Genomic DNA, 21798 nt, shown 5'->3' with positions numbered 1-21798 from the left:
TTTCCTTATTAATTTTCTGCCTGGATGATCTGCCCATTGGTGTAAGTGAGCTGTTAAGTCCCCCATTATTATTGTATTACTGTCGATTTCCTCTTTTATAGCTGTTAGCATTTGCCTTACATATTGAGGTGCTCCTATGTTGGGTGCATATAGATTTATAACTGTAATATCTTCTTCCTGGAATGATCCATTGATCATTATGTAGTGTCCTTCCTTGTCTTCTGTGATAGTCTTAATTTTAAAGTCTATTTTATCTGATATGAGTATTGCTAAAACAGCTTTCTTTTGATTTCCATTTGCATGGAATATCTTTTTCCATCCCCTCACTTTCAGTCTGTATGTGTTCCTAGGTCTGAAGTGGGTCTCTTGCAGACAGCATATGTAAGGGTCTTGTTTTTGTATCCATTCAGCGAGCCTGTGTCTCTTGGTTGGAGCATTTAATCCATTCATATTTAAAGTAATTGTCAATATGTATATTCTTATTACCATTTTCTTAATTGTTTGGGTTTGTTTTTGTAGGTCCATTTCTTCTCTTGTGTTTTCCACTTAGAAAAGTCCCTTTAGCATTTGTTTTAGGGCTGGTTTGGTAGTGCTGAATTCTCTTAGCTTTTGCTTGTCTGTAAAGCTTTTTATTTCTCCATAGAATCTGAATGAGATCCTTGCCTGTTAGAGTAACCTTGGTTGTAGGTTCTTCCCTTTTATCACTTTAAATACATCATGCCACTCCCCTCTGGCTTGTAGAGTTTCTTCTTAGAAATCAGCTGATAACCTTATGGGAGTTCCCTTGTATGTTATTTGTTGTTTTCCCCTTGTTGCCGTCAATATTTTTCTTTGTTTTTAATTTTTCTCAATTTGATTACTATGTGTTTCAGAGTGTCTCTCCTTGGTTTTATCCTGCCTGAAACTCTGTGCTTCCTGGACTTGGGTTGCTATTTCCTTTCCCATGTTAGGGAAGTTTTTGACTATTATCTCTTCAAATATTTTCTTGGGTCCTTTCTCTCTCTATTCTCCTTCTGGGACCCCTATATGTGAGTGTTGTGTGTTTAATGTCCCAGATGTCTCTTAGACTGTCTACATTTCATTTCATTCTTTTTTCTTTATTCTGTTCCATGGCAGTTAATTCTACCATTTTGTCTTGCAGGTCACTTACTTGTTCTTCTGCCTCAGTTTTTCTGCTATTGATTCCTTCTAGTGTATTTTTCATTTCAGTTATTATATGGCTCATCTCTGTTTATTTGTTCTTTAATTCTTCTAGTCTTTGTTAAACATTTCTTTCATCTTCTTGATCTTTACCTCCATTCTTTTTCCAAGGTCCTGGATCATCTTCATTATCAGTATTCTGAATTCTTTTTCTGGAAGGTTGCCTATCTCCACTTCATTTAGTTATTTTTCTGGGGTTTTATCATCTTCCGTCTTCTTGTACATAGCCCTCTGCCTTTTCATCTTGTCTATCTTTCTGTGAATGTGGTTTTTGTTCCACAGGCTGTAGGATCGGAGTTCTTCTTGCTTCTGCTGTCTGCCCTCTGGTGGATGAGGCTATCTAAGAGGCTTGTGCAGGTTTCCTGATGGGAGGGAATGGTGGTGGGTAGAGCTGACTGTTGCTCTGCTAGCCAGAGAGCAGTAAAACTTTAATCCACTTGACTGCTGATGGATGGGGCCGGGTACCCTCCCTGTTGGTTGTTTGGCCTGAGGCAACCCAACACTGGATCCTACCTGGGCTCTTTGATGGGGCTAATGACAAACTCTGGAAGGACTCATGCCATGGAGTACTTCCCAGAACTTCTGCTGCCAGTGTCCTTGTCCCCACAGTGAGACACAGCCACCCTCTGCCTCTGCAGGAGACCCTCCAACACTAGCAGGTTGGCCTGATTCAGTCTCCTATGGGGTTGCTGCTCCTTCCCCCTGGGTCCCGATGCCCACACTACTTTGTGTGTGCCCTCCAAGAGTGGAGTCTCTGTTTCCCCCATTCTTGTCAATGTCTTGCAATCAAATTCCAGTAACCTTCAACATCTGATTCTCTGGGAATTCCTGGACCCCCAGGTTGGGAAGATTGACATGGAGCTCAGAGCCTTCACTCCAGTGGGTGGACTTCTGTGGTATAATTGTTTTCCATTTTGTGAGTCATCTACCCAGCAGTTATGGGATTTCATTTTATTGAGATTGCGCCCTTCCTACCATCACATTGTGGCTTCACATTTGTCTTTGGATGTGGGATATCTTTTTTGGTGACTTCCAGTGTCTTCCTCTTGATGATTGTTCAGCAGTTAGTTGTGATGCCAGGGGTCTAGCAAGAGGGAGTTAGCACATATCCTTATATTCTGCCATCTTGAACCAATCTCTCAGTCTACTTTAGTGATATTATGTTACCTTTATAGTCTGTTTTTTTTCACCCCGTTGAAGCAATATGATATGATTGACATTATTTCTGCTTCCTAAAGGAGATTAAGTGACTGCGGTTGAAATACCATCTACCTGTTTTTTCTAGAAACATCAAACAATAAAATGAATAGAAACAACAGAGTTCAAGGCACAGAAAAGTGGAATTGTTTACAAGTCTTGTACAAGGGCAAATGGGTACTAGAAGTCCTAGATTGAGATGGTTAATTAGAGTATTATGTTTTTTATATACCAAGGTAGTATCTTTCATAGTAAAGGCATATGTTTTCTTTCATTTTATATTACCCATGGGAGTAGAGATCACATTGTCTATATTCTACAAGGGTTGTTGCAATAAACATGACTGTAGTAACAATCAATGCTAAGTTTAAAAAGGGTTTGGTGTCCCAATTTACATAAGATTATACAATTTTGCAGAGACAAATGATTGTGTAAGAATATAAATGGCCTGATACCAGACTCAAAGAGCTTATAATAAAACACAAAAAGAATTAAGATTAATATAATAAAATATATTTCCAAGAGGAAAATACTTCATCAGATGTATTGGTCTGTTAGTGCTGCCATTACAAATTTCCACAGATTGGGTGGATTAAACAAATGAAATTTATTTCCCCATAGTTCTGGAGGCTAGAAGTCCAACATTAAAGTTTAAACAACATTGGTTTCTTTCTCCTTGGCTTATAAATGACCATTTTCTTCTGATGTTGTTGCATGATTGTCCCTCACCATGTGTCTCTCTCTTAATCTTTCCTCCTTATATGGACACAGGTTATTGGATTAAGGCCTATCCTAATTACCTGATTTAACCTTAACTACATCTTTAAAAACCCCATCTCCAACTACAGTCACATTCTTAGTTACTAGGATTTAGGACTTCAAAATATGAATTTAAGAGGGATGCAATTCAGCCCATAACAGCCGAGAATGAGCACACAAGTTCAGGAGATGAGAGACCATGTTTATTTGCCCAGTGTCGCAGACAAAACTGAAAATACATTAAATTAATTTATACCTAGACCTTGTGTACTTTGTGAGACTAAGCCAGGTCCTTTGGATATTTGAGTAATTTGTTGACTTTGATTCATTTCTTCTACTTTAATTTCTCTTCTAGTATAAAAGTGTTGTAAGTGTTCTTCTATGATACACAAAAGATCTTATTTTGTGAGACAACCTCCTTTGGCGTCATTTTTCTAATGCCCTTATATAGCTAGTGCTTTGTATATTTACCTGAAAGAACAATGTGGCAAATTTGATAATATGCTCTAGGTTCCAAGCTAACCAGGACCTTTCCTACATGACTGCCTATCACTTATTATTCACCATTATTATCTGGTTCAAGGAAAGCATGTCATGTTGGTAATTAAAGAAGAAGGTTAAAGAGACACTTACTTGCCCCTTATTTAGTGTCTGATGAGTGTGAGATATTTTCATTTTATGTTCCTCAATCCATCCCAGAACTTTCTCTCAGTCATCACAAAATATAATCTCATGCTAGTGTTTAGCAACCAATGTAGAAGCTATGCAATTAGGTCATATAATCAAGAAAAGTAAGCCTTTGATATACCTAAAGGCAAACTGAGTCTGACAATCTGTATATACCTAAAGGCAAACTGAGTCTGACAATCGTTCATGTAAGATATAAATTCTCTAGAGGCTAAATCTTACTATATTTACGTGAAAGAAAAAAAAATAATGTGATTTTAAAGATGACCATGTTACTCTGAAATACTGTGTGTAACAAGCAAATTAATTGTATAAAACATGTTTATTTCTAGGGAGGAAGATGGCATATTAACACCTGGAAGAGATAGGATTATTTTGGAATGTTTTCAATTTTTGTTTACTCAGTCTTTAAAATTTTATATCAAAAAATATGCTATCTTATATTTATATTATATTCACTTTGCAAGAATTTAAAATAATCATCTACATGAAAAATTTCTGTTTTGCATATTACAACAATAAAAATATGTGTAATACTGTTTCCTAAATGATGACAGTGAATGATGACTGGAAATAAAGTATATGTACAGATAAATTTAGAATGTAGGGAAATTGTGAATTGGGATCAGAAAGGAATTGAGTGCAGTTTGGAAGAGAGCCACCCAAATTCATAATTGGTATGTTACTGTGCTCTCACGGATCATTTATAATTATCTTATGACATGGTTGATGGTGGAAATGGGCACCAGAGCAACGTGAAAGCAGGAGTAGCTTAATTTATTTTTTACCTTCAACAGCAGATCAATTTATTTAGGCATTTGGGGGAAATGGAATGCTATGTATACTTCTCACTTTATTGGGATCTGTGCTGTAGTTTACTATGTGAAAAATCTCACTATATATTGAAACTGTAAAAACCTATGCCAATAGGATTCAAGAATTGCATTGACTATATGATATCCACAGGTAATCCCTGCATTTTTGTGACTTTGTGACTTAGTCTCACAAAGGGAAGTTGCAATCTTCCCTTTGGCCAACCTTATATTATTTAGAACTAAGAAAATTCCCTAGACTGACTGACTTTAATTTCATTTTTGATATTTCATCTAATCTACTGTGGAAGAAACTGAATACGTTTATGAAAAAAGAGAAGGAAAAAATATTTAAATGGCATGTCATTCCTTTTGTACAGCATCTAAAATTCTGAGCTGATCTTATATGCTCTCTCTTTGAAAAGAGCAGGTGGTACCACAACCTGTCATAAGAGAAGAAAACTTACAATGTAAAGATAATATATATGAGTATTTCTAAAATAGAAACAACTGTGTGCAGATTTAAATTAATATGGATTAGAATTTTTAAATGTATGAAAATGCTTCTTTCAATTCATGAGACAAAGGGACTTACTGAAAATGTTTGATGATTTTAATCCAAATGAACAAAAAATGTTTTGTTTTTTCAAAATAGTTGTGTATTTTCAATATGACATGACAAAATAATTATTATAATTGCATATATATGACTATATGCATATAATTGTCTATGATATATTTACACTGTAGGAAAATAGAAATTTTCATTGTGCTTTGAAAGCTAAATATACATAATTGATAGTACTGATGCCCATTATGATATTAAGAATATATGTTAAGCAGATGAGTAAATGAAAATGTTTTTAATTAATTATATGCAAATACACTTGCATGCATATCAAGTGGATACTGAAAGGAAATAATCTTCACTTTTCCTATTATTCTAAGAATATTTCTGAGTAGAGGTAAAATCACATGTATTGTTTAAATGATGAAATGAAAGAAATTGTATTAAGGGTTTGTATGGCTAGCTTTTAAGAAGGATTACAGAGTTTTATTGTCAATAAAACCTATAGTTAGACATAATGAAAGGAAGGCAAAGGCTATGAAATATTATGTGTTGACATTTTAATAGCATTAGGTCAAGAGGGAATTTTATTTCAATATGCCATATTGTCATATTCAATTAAATAGCTCTCTTAGAAACAAATAGGTTCAGAAAATTCTGTTTTAGTTTGCTTAGCTTTTTTTTTTTTATGGACAACTAGCATGATGAATTCTGAAATTATGGTGCTATAGTGTTTCTATCAAACCTATAAAATAAATATAATTTTTTTCAGAACAACTTTAAAATGTTGGAACCTGAACGATTTAGAATTTATAAAGATAAATATAAAAATGTTTAGTTTAAGTTCAGATTTTTAAAAAACTTTTAAAAAAATAAAATTAAGCAGTAAAAATAAACATCTGATGGATATCAATAAGAGCAATAGTGAATGCATATATAAAAACATCTAAAATTGAAATTTATTTAAATTCATCATTGTGTTTCATAACCACACACACATATGCATAGATATATCATCTTTTGCAAATGTGACTTCATTGCATGTGAAATAGATATTTCAACGAGCTCTAGAGCTGAGATTATTTCCATCATGCTTAAAAATTATTCAGTTTTGTATTTTATGAGCCCTGTTTATCTTATGAAACATAAACAAAGAATCAGTATAATATTTCTCACAATTTAAAATTACACTTTGCATTCGGTGACATAATGAATGTGAAGTAAGCAACTGTAGATTATCTCCATGGCACTGAGTGCCTTGTGAGAGACAAAGTTAATAAATATGAGATTCTTTATGTAGCTTCTATACAATAATAACATTGGTCTACAATCTTATAGTTGTCAGTGTTTCCTTTTTTCAATTTTTGTTTTAGTTTTAAGAGGCAAATAAGTAAAATGCTATGTACAGTGACTTACAACCTATGTATACATGAATACATCCAAAGAGTCAATAAACATTTGTTGAATGTACTATTTTATAAACTAGTTTTGAATAAAGATTCTAATGAATTAAAGGACTCCATCTCCTAAAATATAGTATAAAACATAAGAGAAATATTCCAGGACTTAAGGAAGGATATGCATGGATATTCTTACATTTTTTTTCCACAGAGAAGGTCTATAGACTATAATTCAGAATTTTATCTAATTCTGTTCTGCAAAGGGACAATTCAAGAAATAAGGCTTTCCTTTTTTTTTTTCCAAGTCAAAATCAAAAGAAAAGGAGAAAAAATATAAAGATAGAAGTGTTCCTAGAGAAGACAGACAGTTGGAAAAAGAAATAGCCTAATATTGAAAATATACCAAAAAATTAAAAAATGATCACAGCACTAATAAAACAAAGCAAACTTAGCTTATTCTAGCTAGTTTTCAATAACATGTGTTTATAATAATGAATCTAAGAAATCACAGAAAAGCAAAATAACAAGAAACACATTGAAGATTTCCATAAATTAAAGTATTAATGATTTATCAGGAGAATTTCAGCTATCCAAAAATTTTCTAATGTAGAATACCTCTTCCCCAGATACCACTAAAAAAATATGATTGTATGTACATTATGTATACATATATATTACCATTTAGTGCAGTTACATACTTCTATAGAGTTGAAAAAGACCTTAGAAATCCTCTGATCCAACACCCATATATATATATATATATATATATATATATATATATATATATATATATATATGTATATATATATATATATATTTTTTTTTAACATCTTTACTGGAGTATAATTGCTTTACAATGTTGTGTTAGTTTCTGCTGTATAACAAAGTGAATCAGCTATACATATACATATACCCTTATATCTCCTCCCTCTTGCGTCTCCCTCCCATCCTCCCTATCCCACCCCTCTAGGTGGTCACAAAGCACTGAGCTGATCTCCCTGTGCTATGCAGCTGCTTCTCACTAGCTATCTATTTTACATTTGGTAGTGTATATATGTCCATGCTACTCTCTCAAGTTTGTCCCAGCTTACCCTTCCCGCTCCCGTGTCCTCAAGTCCATTCTCTACGTCTGCGTCTTTTTTCCTGTCCTGCCCCTAGGTTCATCAGAACCACTATTTTTTTTTTTAGATTCCATATATATGTGTTAGCATATAGTATTGTTTTTCTCTTTCTAACTTACTTCACTCTGTATGACAGACTCTAAGTCCATCCACCTCACTACAAATAACTCAATTTTGCTTAGTTTTATTCCATTATATATATGTCCCACATCTTCTTTATCCATTCATATGTCAGTAGATGATTAGGTTACTTCCATGTCCTGGCTATTGTAAATAGTGATGTAATGAACATTGTAACACCCATATTATAAAAATAGGCAAAATTTTGTGACTTGGTGCAAGTCACGAAGGCCATAAAATCACTGGAAATTGAAGAGTGCTGTTCTTTTCTCCTTTCTCTTGTCATGGCCCTTGAAGTCCAGGAAACTGCCAACCTTCTGAAGCTTTCAGGATTGTTATTTCATAAATTTGCATTAAGTACCAGTAAACCTTTAATTTAAGTTCATAAATAGCCCTCAAATAAAGTAATGCCTGGGGTGTAATAAATTTACCTATCAAAAAAGCATTAGATAGGATGCCTTTAATGCCTGGACGTTAATGATTCACGACCATCTTGCTCTGTGACCTTGAGTGAGGTTTGGAACTTGCCTTTGTTTCAGTTTCCTCATCCATGGCATGTGTATTGATGGAAGGAATTTTCACATATTAAGGTATGGGGATGTCATTCTGGCTTATACATGATTTGACTTGGGCTTTATGCTAACTATAACAGCCTGACTTATGGCCTTTCAAGCATATATTGTACATCTGCTCTAACCATTAAAAAAAAGAATGCATTTACCAGATTGTTTAGAATGTCCACGTTGAAGATAAAGATAAATTCCTCCCCTTCTTATGACACCAATGCTAGTACTCCTTCAAATATGATGTTCCCTTCCTCCAAAGTCATGCTGACTAGTTGTGTATGGGCAAATCTGCCTCTTTGAAACCTTGAAGGAATGTACCCCTGTCATGTTGATGTTTCTTCTTTGTTATGAGAAGATGTAAAACTGTAGTTCAGGTACCCAAAATGGAGCCAGGTGGCCATTGTGGATGTGATTTCAGGCACATTCCTGCATCCTGAGAACTTGAATTTTCTGAACTGCATCAGACTCAAGGACACCAACAGTCATTCTCAAAACAAAGTCGAAAGAAGCTGCCAGCTGGAACCCTATGGTCTCAAGGTCTCCCCTTGTAAAAATACAACCACTTAAAACTACAACCAATCCTTGCTTAACAAGCACCCTTACTTCTTGCCAGGTCCAAGCCTGATTCTTGACAAACAACTTATGTAACTTTGTGTGTTTTGCCTTTATAAGCCTCCCCCATTTTGTAGTCTGGAGGAACACCATTCAGGTGCTTCTTGAATCTGTGTCTCACAAGCTATAGTCCTCAGTCTGGCTCAAATAAACTATCGTCTAATCCTTAATATAGATTTTTTTTGTTGAGTGTTTGTGTCAACAGTATCATAATGTCATCCTCACCTGGTTGTTGGATTGCACAAACAGAAATTATATTGGTTCATTAAAAACATACATTTTTTTACCTTCTAGAATATAATGGGGAAGAGAACGTGTCTTGTTCATTGTTTTAAACAATGTGCCTGGTATTCCTAGGCACTCAAATATTTGCTGAATGAATAGATGAATAAAAGCTTGGCACCCATGGGATAGAGATACCAGAATGTCTGAGAAAGATATACTCCTTGCTTCCATGGAAATTTTAGCTCAGAATGCGTTAATAAAATAAGAAAATAAATTTAAGAAAATTGAGACAAACTTGGAATAACATAATGTACCTGCCCTTACAGAGCTCATAGCACAGCATGTTATTTCTGATAAATTATTTTCTTCTAAGATAAAACATACCTCCATCAGCCTTTTCAGCAGCAGTTGAAACAAGGATTTTCTAACTCCATGTAAAAGAAACCATGATGGGGCTTCCCTGGTGGCGCAGTGGTTGGGAGTCTGCTTGCCGATGCAGGGGACACGGGTTCGTGCCCTGGTCCGGGAAGATCCCACATGCCCCAGAGTGGCTGGGCCCATGAGCCACGGCCACTGAGCCTGCGCATCCGGAGCTCCGCAACGGGAGAGGCCACGACAGTGAGAGGCCCGCATACCGCAAAAAGCAAAAACAAAAACAAACAAATGAAAAAAGAAACTATGCTGCTAGTGTCCTGTGAAATTCAAAAGAAAAATATTATCAATAAAGGTCTGGGAGTAGATGATGCAGAAACATTGTAGTGATTTATTTGATTCAATCTGAAAAATCAGTGAATTAGGGGTTTTGTATATATATATATGGTACATACATATGTACGTATATATGGTATGTGGGATATATGTATATACTATTTTGCTTTTAAAGGTATAAAGAGATTATGTGTATATAATCCGAGCTCCCTTTTTAACTGTGCTAACTCATTTCCTATGGGTATAAACAATAAAATTGAAATTAATTTGCCTTCTGTAAATTATGAGTGAGCACGCATGTCTGTAAAAGCATTGATTATTTTGCCAGCATTTTCTCTTTCTTCTTTATTTTCTAGTGTTATGATAGAAAATGTCTTTTAATTTCCTTGGTTGAATTATATTACCAAGGTCTAAATATTCTGGATTCATGAAATGGAAGGTAAAAAATAACACTTAGTGAACATAATAAAATGAAACATGGCCTTCATAAAAGAATATATTTTCAAAGCAGTGAAAATTAAAACATAAAATTCCCATTAACATTAGTAGAAATGTCACATTTATTGCCTAGCAGTCTAGACTATAATTAACGTTGATTTTTTTTATTGTAAAAGATGATTATCTAAACAATTATAGCTTTTTTGGTTTAAATATTTTTATCAGAAAATATTTTACACACTGTCATTTGCCAGTTTGACCTCCTAAAATGTACATGTTCCCATTGGAAAGATTTATTAAAGTGGAAATAAAAGCTCTGCAATAGATCACATTAATACTGCATGGAAACAACTGATGTTCTGCAAAGGTAAGAACACTGGACATAAATCAATAATTTTGCTCATTCTTTCCCTGGTAAGAAAAGCCTGGATAAATTTGCATTTTATGTTGCTTCTCAAGTGTTTGTGTGGGACTGTTTTTCCAAAGCTTATGCAAGAAATAATGTAATTGTATATTTGAGACCCCAGTAAGTCCAATAGAGAGGGAAAAATAAAAGAGATCATGCATTCAAGGTTCAGATATTATCTTGTTTTGTTTAGATATTCAAATGTCTAATAATATATACCAATCTGAAATGTTCCCACTCTTTTCATCAGTTTGAATGAAATGAAAATGGCAGCTTATAAATATGTTTAGGATCTGAAGAGTTACACTTTTATTTAAATCTTTATCTCAGAATTATAGAGTACTCACTGCACACTTTCATTTTTTTTTTTTTTTTTTTTTTTGCGGTACGCTGGCCTCTCACTGCTGTGACCCCTCCCTCTGTGGAGCACAAGCTCTGGACATGCAGGCCCAGTGGCCACGGCCCATGCGCCCAGCCGCCCCGTGGCATGCGGGACCCTCCCAGGCCAGGGCACGAACCCACATCCCCTGCATTGGCAGGCGGACTCCCAACCACTGTGCCACCAGGGAAGCCCCACACACTCTCATTTTTTAATAGTTTTTTTTTTTCTTTTTTGGACAGAATTTCCAATTGTAAAAATGTTTGAATAGTGGATTTTATAAATGGAATTAAAAATAAAGTGGAATTTCATTTTCTCAGGTAAGAACAAAATGGACTGGGATCAAGTATTAGCTTGCAAGCTTTCAATAAGGTGAATAAGCAACTTATAGAAACAGCAAACTTAATTTACAATGGGGATAGAACTTTGCATTGGCATTTTGAGTTTTCTTTGCTACATAGTAACCTGATAGCTTTTCTTTTGGCAAATTGGTTTTGTAACAATTTATTTGTTGTTGTTTTATCTCAATAAGGTTATAGAGCTTCACACTGACTTCAATGTAAAATGTCTAGATTCTAACTGCAAGCACTACTGGTCTATTGTTTCAGGATTCAGAGAGAGAGAACAAAAAAGAACATATTACACCACTGGAGATAAAAAGTGAAGGTGACTGCAAAGCTGTGACTCTCCCAATTTATCTTATAATATTTAATAACTCAATAAGTATATTAAGGACATATTATAAGTCAGAATATTATGGAGTTTTCCCCCTCACTGTGTAATTAAGGACAATTTAGTAAAACCCACTGATATTTATCCCACTCATTCAACTAAACTGGAAACTTTTTGAATCATGTATACCTCAGTAACTAATGTAAGTCCATATGTAGCCAAAAATATTGTATATTTCCTATCCAACCAAAGGAGTACTTTCATTTTGAACATTTACCTAGAGAATACTATATGCTTGAATTGTGATTATCTTTGAAGTCACATGGTTCAATTCTCTTAAGTCTGGTAGTAATTTCCTCTATTCTACATCTATTTTTCTTCTTACAGTGACACAGATTTTATTACAAGGTCATCAGTTCAGTTACAATAATAATATTTAACAGTTCTTTCTACATGTCATAAATGCTTTATAAAAGTTTTACTACGTTCTCCCATTTATCCAAATGCTAACTCTTGCATTTGGTACTTACTGCCATTGTCAATTTTATATATGGAAAGATGTGAAAATACTTATCTGTTCCACAGTTAATAAATCAGGATTCATGGATTCAATCCCAGGTAGTGTATTTCCAGAGACCACATTTTTAGTCACTGAGCCAATCTGTAACATCAATTATTAAAGAATTGCTCTTTGTATTTACCTTTAATATGGAGCTTAACCTGACCTGCCATATCAGAGCTACTTGTAACAATTTATTCCTCTTTCCATAATACAGACCTTCAGTAATTAGAAGACATCAATTTTCCTCTTTCCATGTTTTCTGTCACCAAGCTATATATCTAACATGCTTTAACTGATGTAGTTTTCAGATCCTTCTCTATATTGTTTATACCTCTCCCCCCATATACATATGTGCCATATTTTATTGCCTCATTTAAAATGTGATAACCTAAGTATCGAATCAATTCTCTGATTTGACAAAATAAGGGCATGGTAACAAGTGAAGCTATAGTTTTTCATAAACTTACTAGACCTATGCTAGTTTTATGAGTTACAAATTAGAAGAATGATTAAGTTGATAAAAATGTCATATATCACGCAAATCATGAGATTTTCTAACCTGAAATTACTTATTTCATATACTCTGTGTTGGACTAGAAAGTTATCTCAAAACCTGGATTAAATTGTGTGTTCTAAGGATTTACTATTCCTAACTTACTCTTTTCTGTCTTTATTACACCTCATATTAAGAATAGTTCCCCCCAAAATAAATATTAATATTAAAACAACTTGAATAACCAAAATTTTATTCTATGGAATTTATGATTTTAAATTACATCTTATTAAATTGCACACTTAAAAATATGCTATCCTTGATCTGTCCTTAAGAGAGTTTTATCACTATACTTCATTTGCTTTTTTGTATAAGAAAGGAAAAATGGGGCTAAAGTTTTAAATCTATAAGTAATTTTTTGGCTTGTGTTTAAACCAACGTTTATAAAGTACTTACTGTTGTTCTATGATCCCTTAGAATTCTGTATTTACTAACATTAGTTTTGTAGTCACATATCATATCACCAACTCCCAACACTCCAAGAAATAGCTTTTCCATTTGGTTGAATTGTTGTTTTGTTTTGTTTTGCTTTATTTTATCTATGGAAACACGCAGGGAATGTCCTAATGTATTTGATAGCTAAATAAGATCTAAACTGTTGAAAAAATATTAATGTATTGAACATCAAATACATAAGATAGCTAATAGGACAAACATTAAATCTGCAGAATCTATTGCCAAAAGTGTTATAAAGTTCCTACCATAAGAGAGTTTGTTTATGACCATAAATTCATGGAAGCTGGGAACAAAGTGTGGGATAGCTGAATAAAGCAGGTCACTGTCTTCTCTGGAAGCCAGAGGTTCTGTGCAATCTACTCCTGTCACATTCCAGATGGGAACTTTGTTATTAATTCATCAACATATTGTCTTTCTGCAATATTGAAAATTATCAGTGGAAATACCATACTGTCATAGTCCTTTTTCTATTAAACTTGGTTTCAGAGACAAACATTCAAGAAGGAAGTCTCTTCTGTTGTCAATATCTTGTGATGTTTTGCCCCATTCACATTAATATCCTGTTACCTTTTCAGTATTTCTAACATGGTGTGTAGTCAAACAACTGCTCAGGAGATCTACACTTTACTACTTCCTATCTACTTAGTATTCACCATTTCATGTATATCCAAGTGCCTATAATACTCCAGAACTATACTGAATAATGGGGGAAAAATAATGGATAGAATGAAGATCCCTTCCACCATGAAAAGTGTCTAGTGGAGAAGATATACAATAAATAAATATACATAAAATATATTTCCATGGGAAGATATCTGAAGGTTATAACCAAACTCTGGGGAAGGTCAGAGGAGAAAAAAAAGCCTATGAACATGCCAGGAAATAAGAGGAAGTTGGACATTCACAGTGAATTGCAAATAGCACTTTATTGATGAAAATGCAATGTTCAAGTCGAGTTCAATAAAAGTAGGGACCGAAGAAGAAAGCTAAAGATCATGCAACATGTATATTTTACCAATTTTAAGAATTCAAGACTTTACCTTGAAAGTTATGGGGAATCATTGTAAGCTGAGGTTTTGTTCATTTGTTTTTTAGTTAATTATGATTATATTCTTATACAGGCTGCTAGCATTAGCCTGACTCAGTATCTAATGTCAGGCTTTCCTCTGAGATAGGTGACATGGGGAGCAGCTAGAACAGTGCAGATTCATCCATAATCCCTTTCTGCTGTTCTTCACCATCAATGATCCATCTGTTTAATTTCTGAACAATTAGTGATTCCAGGTTTTAAATAGTTCAGTTTCTACCCAGTTTATCATCAACTCCTGATTTTTGAATTAAAGCATTTTAATTATATATATATATATATATATATATATATATATACACTTTTTTTTTTTTTTTTTACTCTGCCACTGCTGCAATAACCTCTGCCCTCTGCCCTCATGTCTGATAGGGGTGACTATAAGATGGCTCACAATGTGATTGGATGACCCCACCAGGGGAGGTCCCTGTCTCCCTTGTTGACAGCTGTCATCATTGCCTGAGCAGAAGTCATGGTATCGAGAATGTGCCAAAGAAATGCATCCTGGATGAACACCTGCTTACAAAGATAAATGAATGAATGGATCAGTCGGACAGAAGACCTGGATTTAAATCTAGCCTGTGTGATTTTGGACCAGGAAAAGAGCCTTTCAGAAAACAGCCTCAACTTCTTAACCTCAGCTGCTGCTTCTACTAAAGAGAGACAATAATCCTAGTACTATCCTGTCTCACTGGATTGTAAAGATCAAAATGAAAAACTGCAAGGAGACAAAATCTGCCCCCATATACTCCAGTACCTCCTTCCCAGAGCTGGGCTAAGTAAATAGGAATCTGGTTTCATGTCTGAACTGCTCAGACACTTCAGAAGGTGCCTCACTCGTCTGGCCTGGGTTGCAGGGTCTAGCTCAACTCACAGTGCCCTTTCTCTTCCCTGTATCCAGGTGACCTCTCAGAGGAGCCACTGATTCTCTTCCGTGGCACTTGATTTCTCTCTTCTTTCCAACAAACTAAACTGTTTTTCTCTTTTTTCTTATTTTTCTTTTGCTGTAGCAGTTAATTTTTCCAACTACCTATAGAACATAGGTGGTTTTCTTTAAAAAAAAAAAAAAAAGTAGTAGATGTCAACATCAGATGCTTTGGTAGGAAGAATCTTAGTGACCAGATGAAGAATGGGTGTCCCGGCAGGCAGTGAAGAGAGAGCAGCTGTGTGTCCTGAGGGATCTTGAGTTTCAGAGCAGCAGGACACAGAAGAATGCAAGGAGGAGAATCCTGGACACCACAAAAGGCATATAGTTGGAGAAAAACTGGGCTTCGCCTAAGGTACAGACCTGGACAAGCTAAACACGCTCTGACCCCAGACAGCAAGAGCCCCAGGACCTCCAATCTCTGTGGGCCGGCCAATCTCCATCCCAGCTTCAGTTTCCAGCCCTAGAGGCTCCAAAACCCTCTCAACCTCCATACCCCCACAAGGTGGTGCTTTCCTTGGCAAGAAGTGCAATCATATCTAATTATTCCTGAAGAGATGATGTTTAAATGTGGCAAAAATCCAGTGACTTATTTCAAAAATGAACAGAGGAAGACACAACAGCTCTGATTGAAGAAAGGAGAAAATATCTGCCATGGTTGAGCCCTATAAGCTCACCACCAGCAAGGGATACACAGGTCAAAAATGTAACCTTAGCTGGTGCTTTTTGTGAGTGGAATTATCCAGGAGCTTATAGGTACAGAGTCTATTTCCAAGCTCTAATACTGATCGATAAGAGAGATATTATGACTCGGTCCCATGTATATTCATAACATGTATGATATATGGGATGATATACCTCTCCCAGCATGAGAGATATTATTTTTATTTCACAGAAATTAGTAGTGTCTAATAGCATTATTTTCTGATAGATCCACATATTTCTCCACTATAGCTGGTAGCAAACACTGATGGGTATATGTCCACATTCTTGATGTTAATCAAATCATATGAAGATCTAGCATGAACTTAAATTACAGAAACGATTTCACTACCTCTGCATAATCTATTTTATAAAATATGTCTATGAATATATATTATTCTCTGCCTCCCTTTAAGATTTTGGCTCTTTGTGCCTAGTTGTGCTTTTCATTTAATTATCATGCTTGGGTTTCCACATCCATTATGGACCCCACCATTCATAGTCTTTCATTAGTTTTGGTAAATTCTTAGCTATTGTCTCTTCACATATTTTGGTGCCATGTTCTCTCTCTATTCTTTCTGGGACTCCACTCAGACATATGTTACACTTTTAATATTCCTCTAGCTCTTGGATCATTTTTCCTATCTTTCCACTATTTATTCCCTTTTGTTTTCTTATTAACATTGCCAGGTTTATATTTCAGGTTTGAACTAGTTTCATGACAAAAAAGGAACTTACAATATTCTTTCTTCTTTTCTCTAAAATAATAAAATTATGTCATAACCAAGGCTTTCTTTCTAATAGAAGTTACCCAACAGATTATTTTCCAGTGCTTTTTTTCAATCACTTAGATTGATTGCTTTTTCACCTTTCAGATCTATCTTTTCTGTAAAGAGAGTTGGACCTACTTTTGAATGCACTTGCAATATGTTTTATGTGGATTTTTCCCACTTAGGTTCATGACTATAATACCTATACTTAAAACAATGTGGTTAGGTAATTTTAAAAAATAAAAATCAATGCTTAAAGGTAAAAAGCTGAATAAAATTCATAAACCTGGTTAACAAGTCGAGAAAAAACAAACAGTCCAAAACAAACAAGTTGTGCATTATGGTAATAAGAGTGTCTTCAAGATATAGCACTTGAAAACCAGAAGTTGCTTTTTATGAGCTAAGTTTTTTTCTTATTGGCCAGGACTAACACTGGATTCAATATTGTGGATCTTCTACTGAAAATTGAAAGGTAAGAAATTTAGCATGAAGAATTGAGAAATAAAACCAAAAGCCAAAACCTCATTGATGCCACAATATTCTTTTCTCTAATTTATGCTACTTAGGAGTTGGATTGTCTAATTTTATTGGCTTCTAATACACTCCACTCCTGGAAGGTAATCATGAATCATAGGGACAAACAATAAGGCAAGGAAAATACATGCATAAGGTAAACAGAGAGGATAACAAGAAGCGAAAGACAGAACAGATTATTTTAGCTCCTTAAAAAGAGTAAACACATATATCATGAAAAAGATACACTTTTACTTAAAGGTTTTAAAAATATTTTCAAGAACATGATACAGGAAATGTCATTGACTTAATAATTCTCAAAATGATTTTTATATGGTGTATTTGTTTTTATAGTGAGGTTGACTTTCCCAGTGTGAGAAAGAAGCAGCAGATATAAACATTTAAAACAAACACACAAAAAGTATTAGTCTGGGCCACCAACTTTTGTAATCTTGGGGATTAGATTAGAAAGGAACAGAGTAAATGAATATTAGGATCACAGAAGTACAGAAAAACTATGGGCTCTGCCTCTTATTCAAAGTGTTTCTATGGATTTTGCTTTTCAACATATTTGGTTCTTACTGAAAGCAATTTTTCTATTACTGACAAATACATCATTTTTTTTCTATTTCTTCCTCTCCCCCCATGTCCATTTTTTGAGAAATCCATGAGATGAAACAATGCATGGGATGTAATGGGGCATAACCCAAGTGTGCTGTGAAAGGGAACAAATCAGAAGGAATATTGCTTGAGGTGAGCATCTGATGTGTTCATTATTCCTAGATCTGTGAGGTAAGCTGACAGGCAGAATTGTCTGCTTCATGGAGTACCGAGTGAACATTTCTAAGATAGACAAGTGAGAGTATTTGTAATACAAATTTTAATAATATAACATCTGCTGTGTTTCATTTATATTAACATAGGAAAGGTATGGTAGTAGTTATAGTATATAGCGTTAGGATAAATTTATACTATTTCATGGCATTTGTTAAAAATAAGGATTGAAAAGAAACAAGAAAACTCTTATGGTCAGTAATATAATACACAGAATTCTCACCTCAAGTCACCAGTTTGAATAAGACTATATTTTCAAAAATATAAATTTGTCAGTTGCAATGTAATTACTTTACTTATTATATATTAGCAAGCTGGTTCAGTTTTTGTGGAAGTAAGATGCCATCGTTAAAAAAATAGACAATGAAGTTAACGGATATTTTCTTGGTGATAAGGGTGATTTTGTTAAATGCTATATTTGTGTGGACTTAGAAACTGACTTCTTGTATTTTCTGTATGTGATACAAGAGTATGTCTAAAACAACAAAACAGTTTGAACGTTATTCTATGTAGATTTGAATATTTCTTTTCTTTTATTGGAGTATAATTGCTTTACAATGTTGTATTAGTTTCTGCTGTACAATGAAGTGAACCAGCTGTATGTATACCTATATCCCCTCCCTCTTGGACCTCCCTCCTCCCCCTCATCCCACCCATCTAGATCATCACAGAGCACTGAGCTGAGCTTCCTATGCTTTATAGCATATTCCTGCTAGCTATCTATTTTATGCATGTTAGTGTATATATGTCAATCATAATCTCCCAAATTGTCCCACCCTCCCCTTCCTCCACTGTGTCCACATGTCTGTTCTTTACATCTACGTTTCTATTCCTGTCCTGCAAATAAGTTCATCTGTTCATTTTTCTAGAATCCACATATATGCATTAATATACAATATTTGTTTTTCTCTTTCTGGCTTACTTCTATTATCTTCTGGAACCAATTTTGAAAAGTTAGCCTCACTTTGAAATTAGTGAATATGTATTTGGAAAACTCAAAAGCAGACTTGTGTATCTGTCAGATGCTTCAATGAAATAGAGACTTTTGTAAGTGGAGTAACTTGGGCGAAGGAGATGAGGAATTATTCTTAGGGATGTGAAGATACACTGTCTCTTTTCTTGATCTCCTATAAAAAGCCTGCAATGAATTTCTAGAACTGAGTCTATACAATGTAGGTTAAAATGTAAATTGCTGCACTATCCTGCACTAATTGTATCTTCATGTGCGCACATGCATGCTTGGACCATTGCTTGGAATTTGTTTTGTGCATTTACTCATCTTGAGCTGCCCTCCACATTCCAGTCTTTATTGTCCTTCTGCCTGTTAGTCCTTCCCCTCATCTCCCCACTTATTTCATTCTTCAGATCCAGCTCTTGCACAATGATGATATACCAACCAGAAATGTTTTCACTCTTCTTCATTTTGTTTGCTCCCAGCGAGAAAACTATTAGGATCTGGTAAAAAAAAAAAAAAAAAACAAACAAAAACCGAAACTCCCACATTGGCCCATGCTGATGGTCCTTGATCATGCCCAGTTTTAGTTTGGTTGAGCTTATCTGATTTTGCTTAACTTAGCTATCCCTTGACTACTTGCTGCTTTTGCTAGAAGTGGTTTATCATCTTCAATCTGCCATTTTGCTCTCTTGGCTTTCTTATTTCATGCACCTCACTTTCCTGATGAGGTTAATCTTCCCATTTCTAACCAAACCTGAAATTTGTGGGATAGTTGATCCATATTTTGTCTACATGGATGTTTTAATCAAATCTTGTATTTATCAGTGAGCATTTAAAACTTTAAATAGATGATGTCCAATTAATAAACAGCATATCTAGAATTTATGCTAAACTACTTAGAATGTAGAATTATTTGTCTGATGAATTGAAAGAATATAGACATGTATATTTTTAAAACCAACACATGGGCAACGTCCCTTTTATTCCAAATAAAATTACAAAATAATGATTTTTCTTGATCACTACCTGTTCTTGATCATGACCTATCCCTAATTTAACATCACATTACTATTTCTTTCAAATAGTTTCTTTGCTGCCTTTTGAATACACAAAGTTTTATTTTTATACTTGTTTCATCATGAAGATACTAACAGTGATAATGACCACTTTCAACTATGGTACCACATACAATATATGATATTCACTTACAATACAGGGAGGTATTTCTCTATGTAAAATTAAAATACATTCATATTGGGATGTTTTTAGTAAATGATATAAATGATGATGTGTGGTTTGTCCCGTGATCAACAGAAAGATGAGTTTACGTTTTACAGTTAGTAGGTTATAATAGAGTTTACTTTCAACTGAAGTCAGTAAGTTTATTTTTTAAATATTGTTTTAATCAGAATGATTTTATTTAGAGAATGATTTTAAATGTAGGCATTCTTGGGTCTGCATATAAAACTTGGGTCTCCATATACATGCTTTAAAAAAAGGAAAAGAAAAATTGTTCAGTCACATGGATTTCAAGTTCTAATTGTTCACACACTACCACATGCTAAGGTTCTTAGAAATAGTTTCCTTCCTTCTACCTCCAGTTTACATGTCATTCTAGTGCTTCCTCCTACTTTTGACAGACTTCAAATTAAGCATCACCAAGCTTCTTTTCCACATTACCATCAAATAGATTGCACACAGTAAGCATCAATTTTCTTCAATCATCCTTGATAACACACATCTCAAATATTTTTTTATAACATATATCTGTTTACTATTTTTACGTTAACAAGTAAAATAGTTATTATGTGCTTAAAAGTTTCAAAGGATGTAACTTAAAGTGTAAGGAAAATATTAATTTAAAAACCTTTTAAGACATTCAATAGAATAGAAATGATAAAGAGATTTAATACCCACAGTTCAATTAATACTTTTGTGAGCAAATTATTTTCTTAATATTTATTTATTTGGCTGCACTGGGTCTTAGTTGCAGCACACAGAATCTTTAGTTGTGGCACATGGGGTATTTAACTGAAGCATGCAGGAGCTTTTTTAAGTTGTGGCATGCAGGCTCTTGTTGCAGCACGTGGAATCTAATTCTCTGACCAGGGATTGAACCTGGGCTCCCTGCATTAGGATTGCAGAGTCTTAACCACTGGACCACCAAGGAAGTCCTGTGAACAACTTCTTTAACAATTAAAAAAAAATAATTGCTCCTTTTGATTCTTGAATATATATATGCCAATTTTCTATATAATTTTTTCTCATGTAACATTTTATGATAAAAAAGAGTTTAGCAATCAGCCTATCATATTTCTTTGCAACACAAAGTTGCATAATTCTTTAAAATTTCATTGAACGTATGCTCTAAGGATTGCATATTTACATTTTAATTATCACACTATCATTAGTTCTTACTTGATCAAAACAACATAAATGGATTTTAAAATGTTGGTAAATAATAATCATAAAAAGCAAAAATGAGAAGAATGGCAATTTATTTTATCTGTTAATTTGCATGCCCATGATCAAAATTACTTATTTCTAGAATGAAGTTGGGGACTACACTCATTT

At 34.3% G+C, this 21798-nt stretch overlaps 1 non-coding gene across 1 annotated transcript; it reads right to left on the bottom strand.

The window, feature by feature from the left end:
• Positions 1-21321: 21321 nt before the first annotated feature.
• Positions 21322-21394, bottom strand: TRNAR-CCU (transfer RNA arginine (anticodon CCU)). Its single transcript has one exon. It is a non-coding gene; the product is annotated as a tRNA-Arg (tRNA).
• Between the last annotated feature and the right edge of the window lie 404 nt (positions 21395-21798).

The sequence above is a fragment of the Phocoena phocoena genome, chromosome 17 (assembly GCF_963924675.1).
Source record: "Phocoena phocoena chromosome 17, mPhoPho1.1, whole genome shotgun sequence".
Lineage (NCBI taxonomy): Eukaryota > Metazoa > Chordata > Mammalia > Artiodactyla > Phocoenidae > Phocoena > Phocoena phocoena.
Note: the sequence above shows the minus strand (reverse complement) of the source record. Positions and strands in the feature narration are given on the sequence as shown.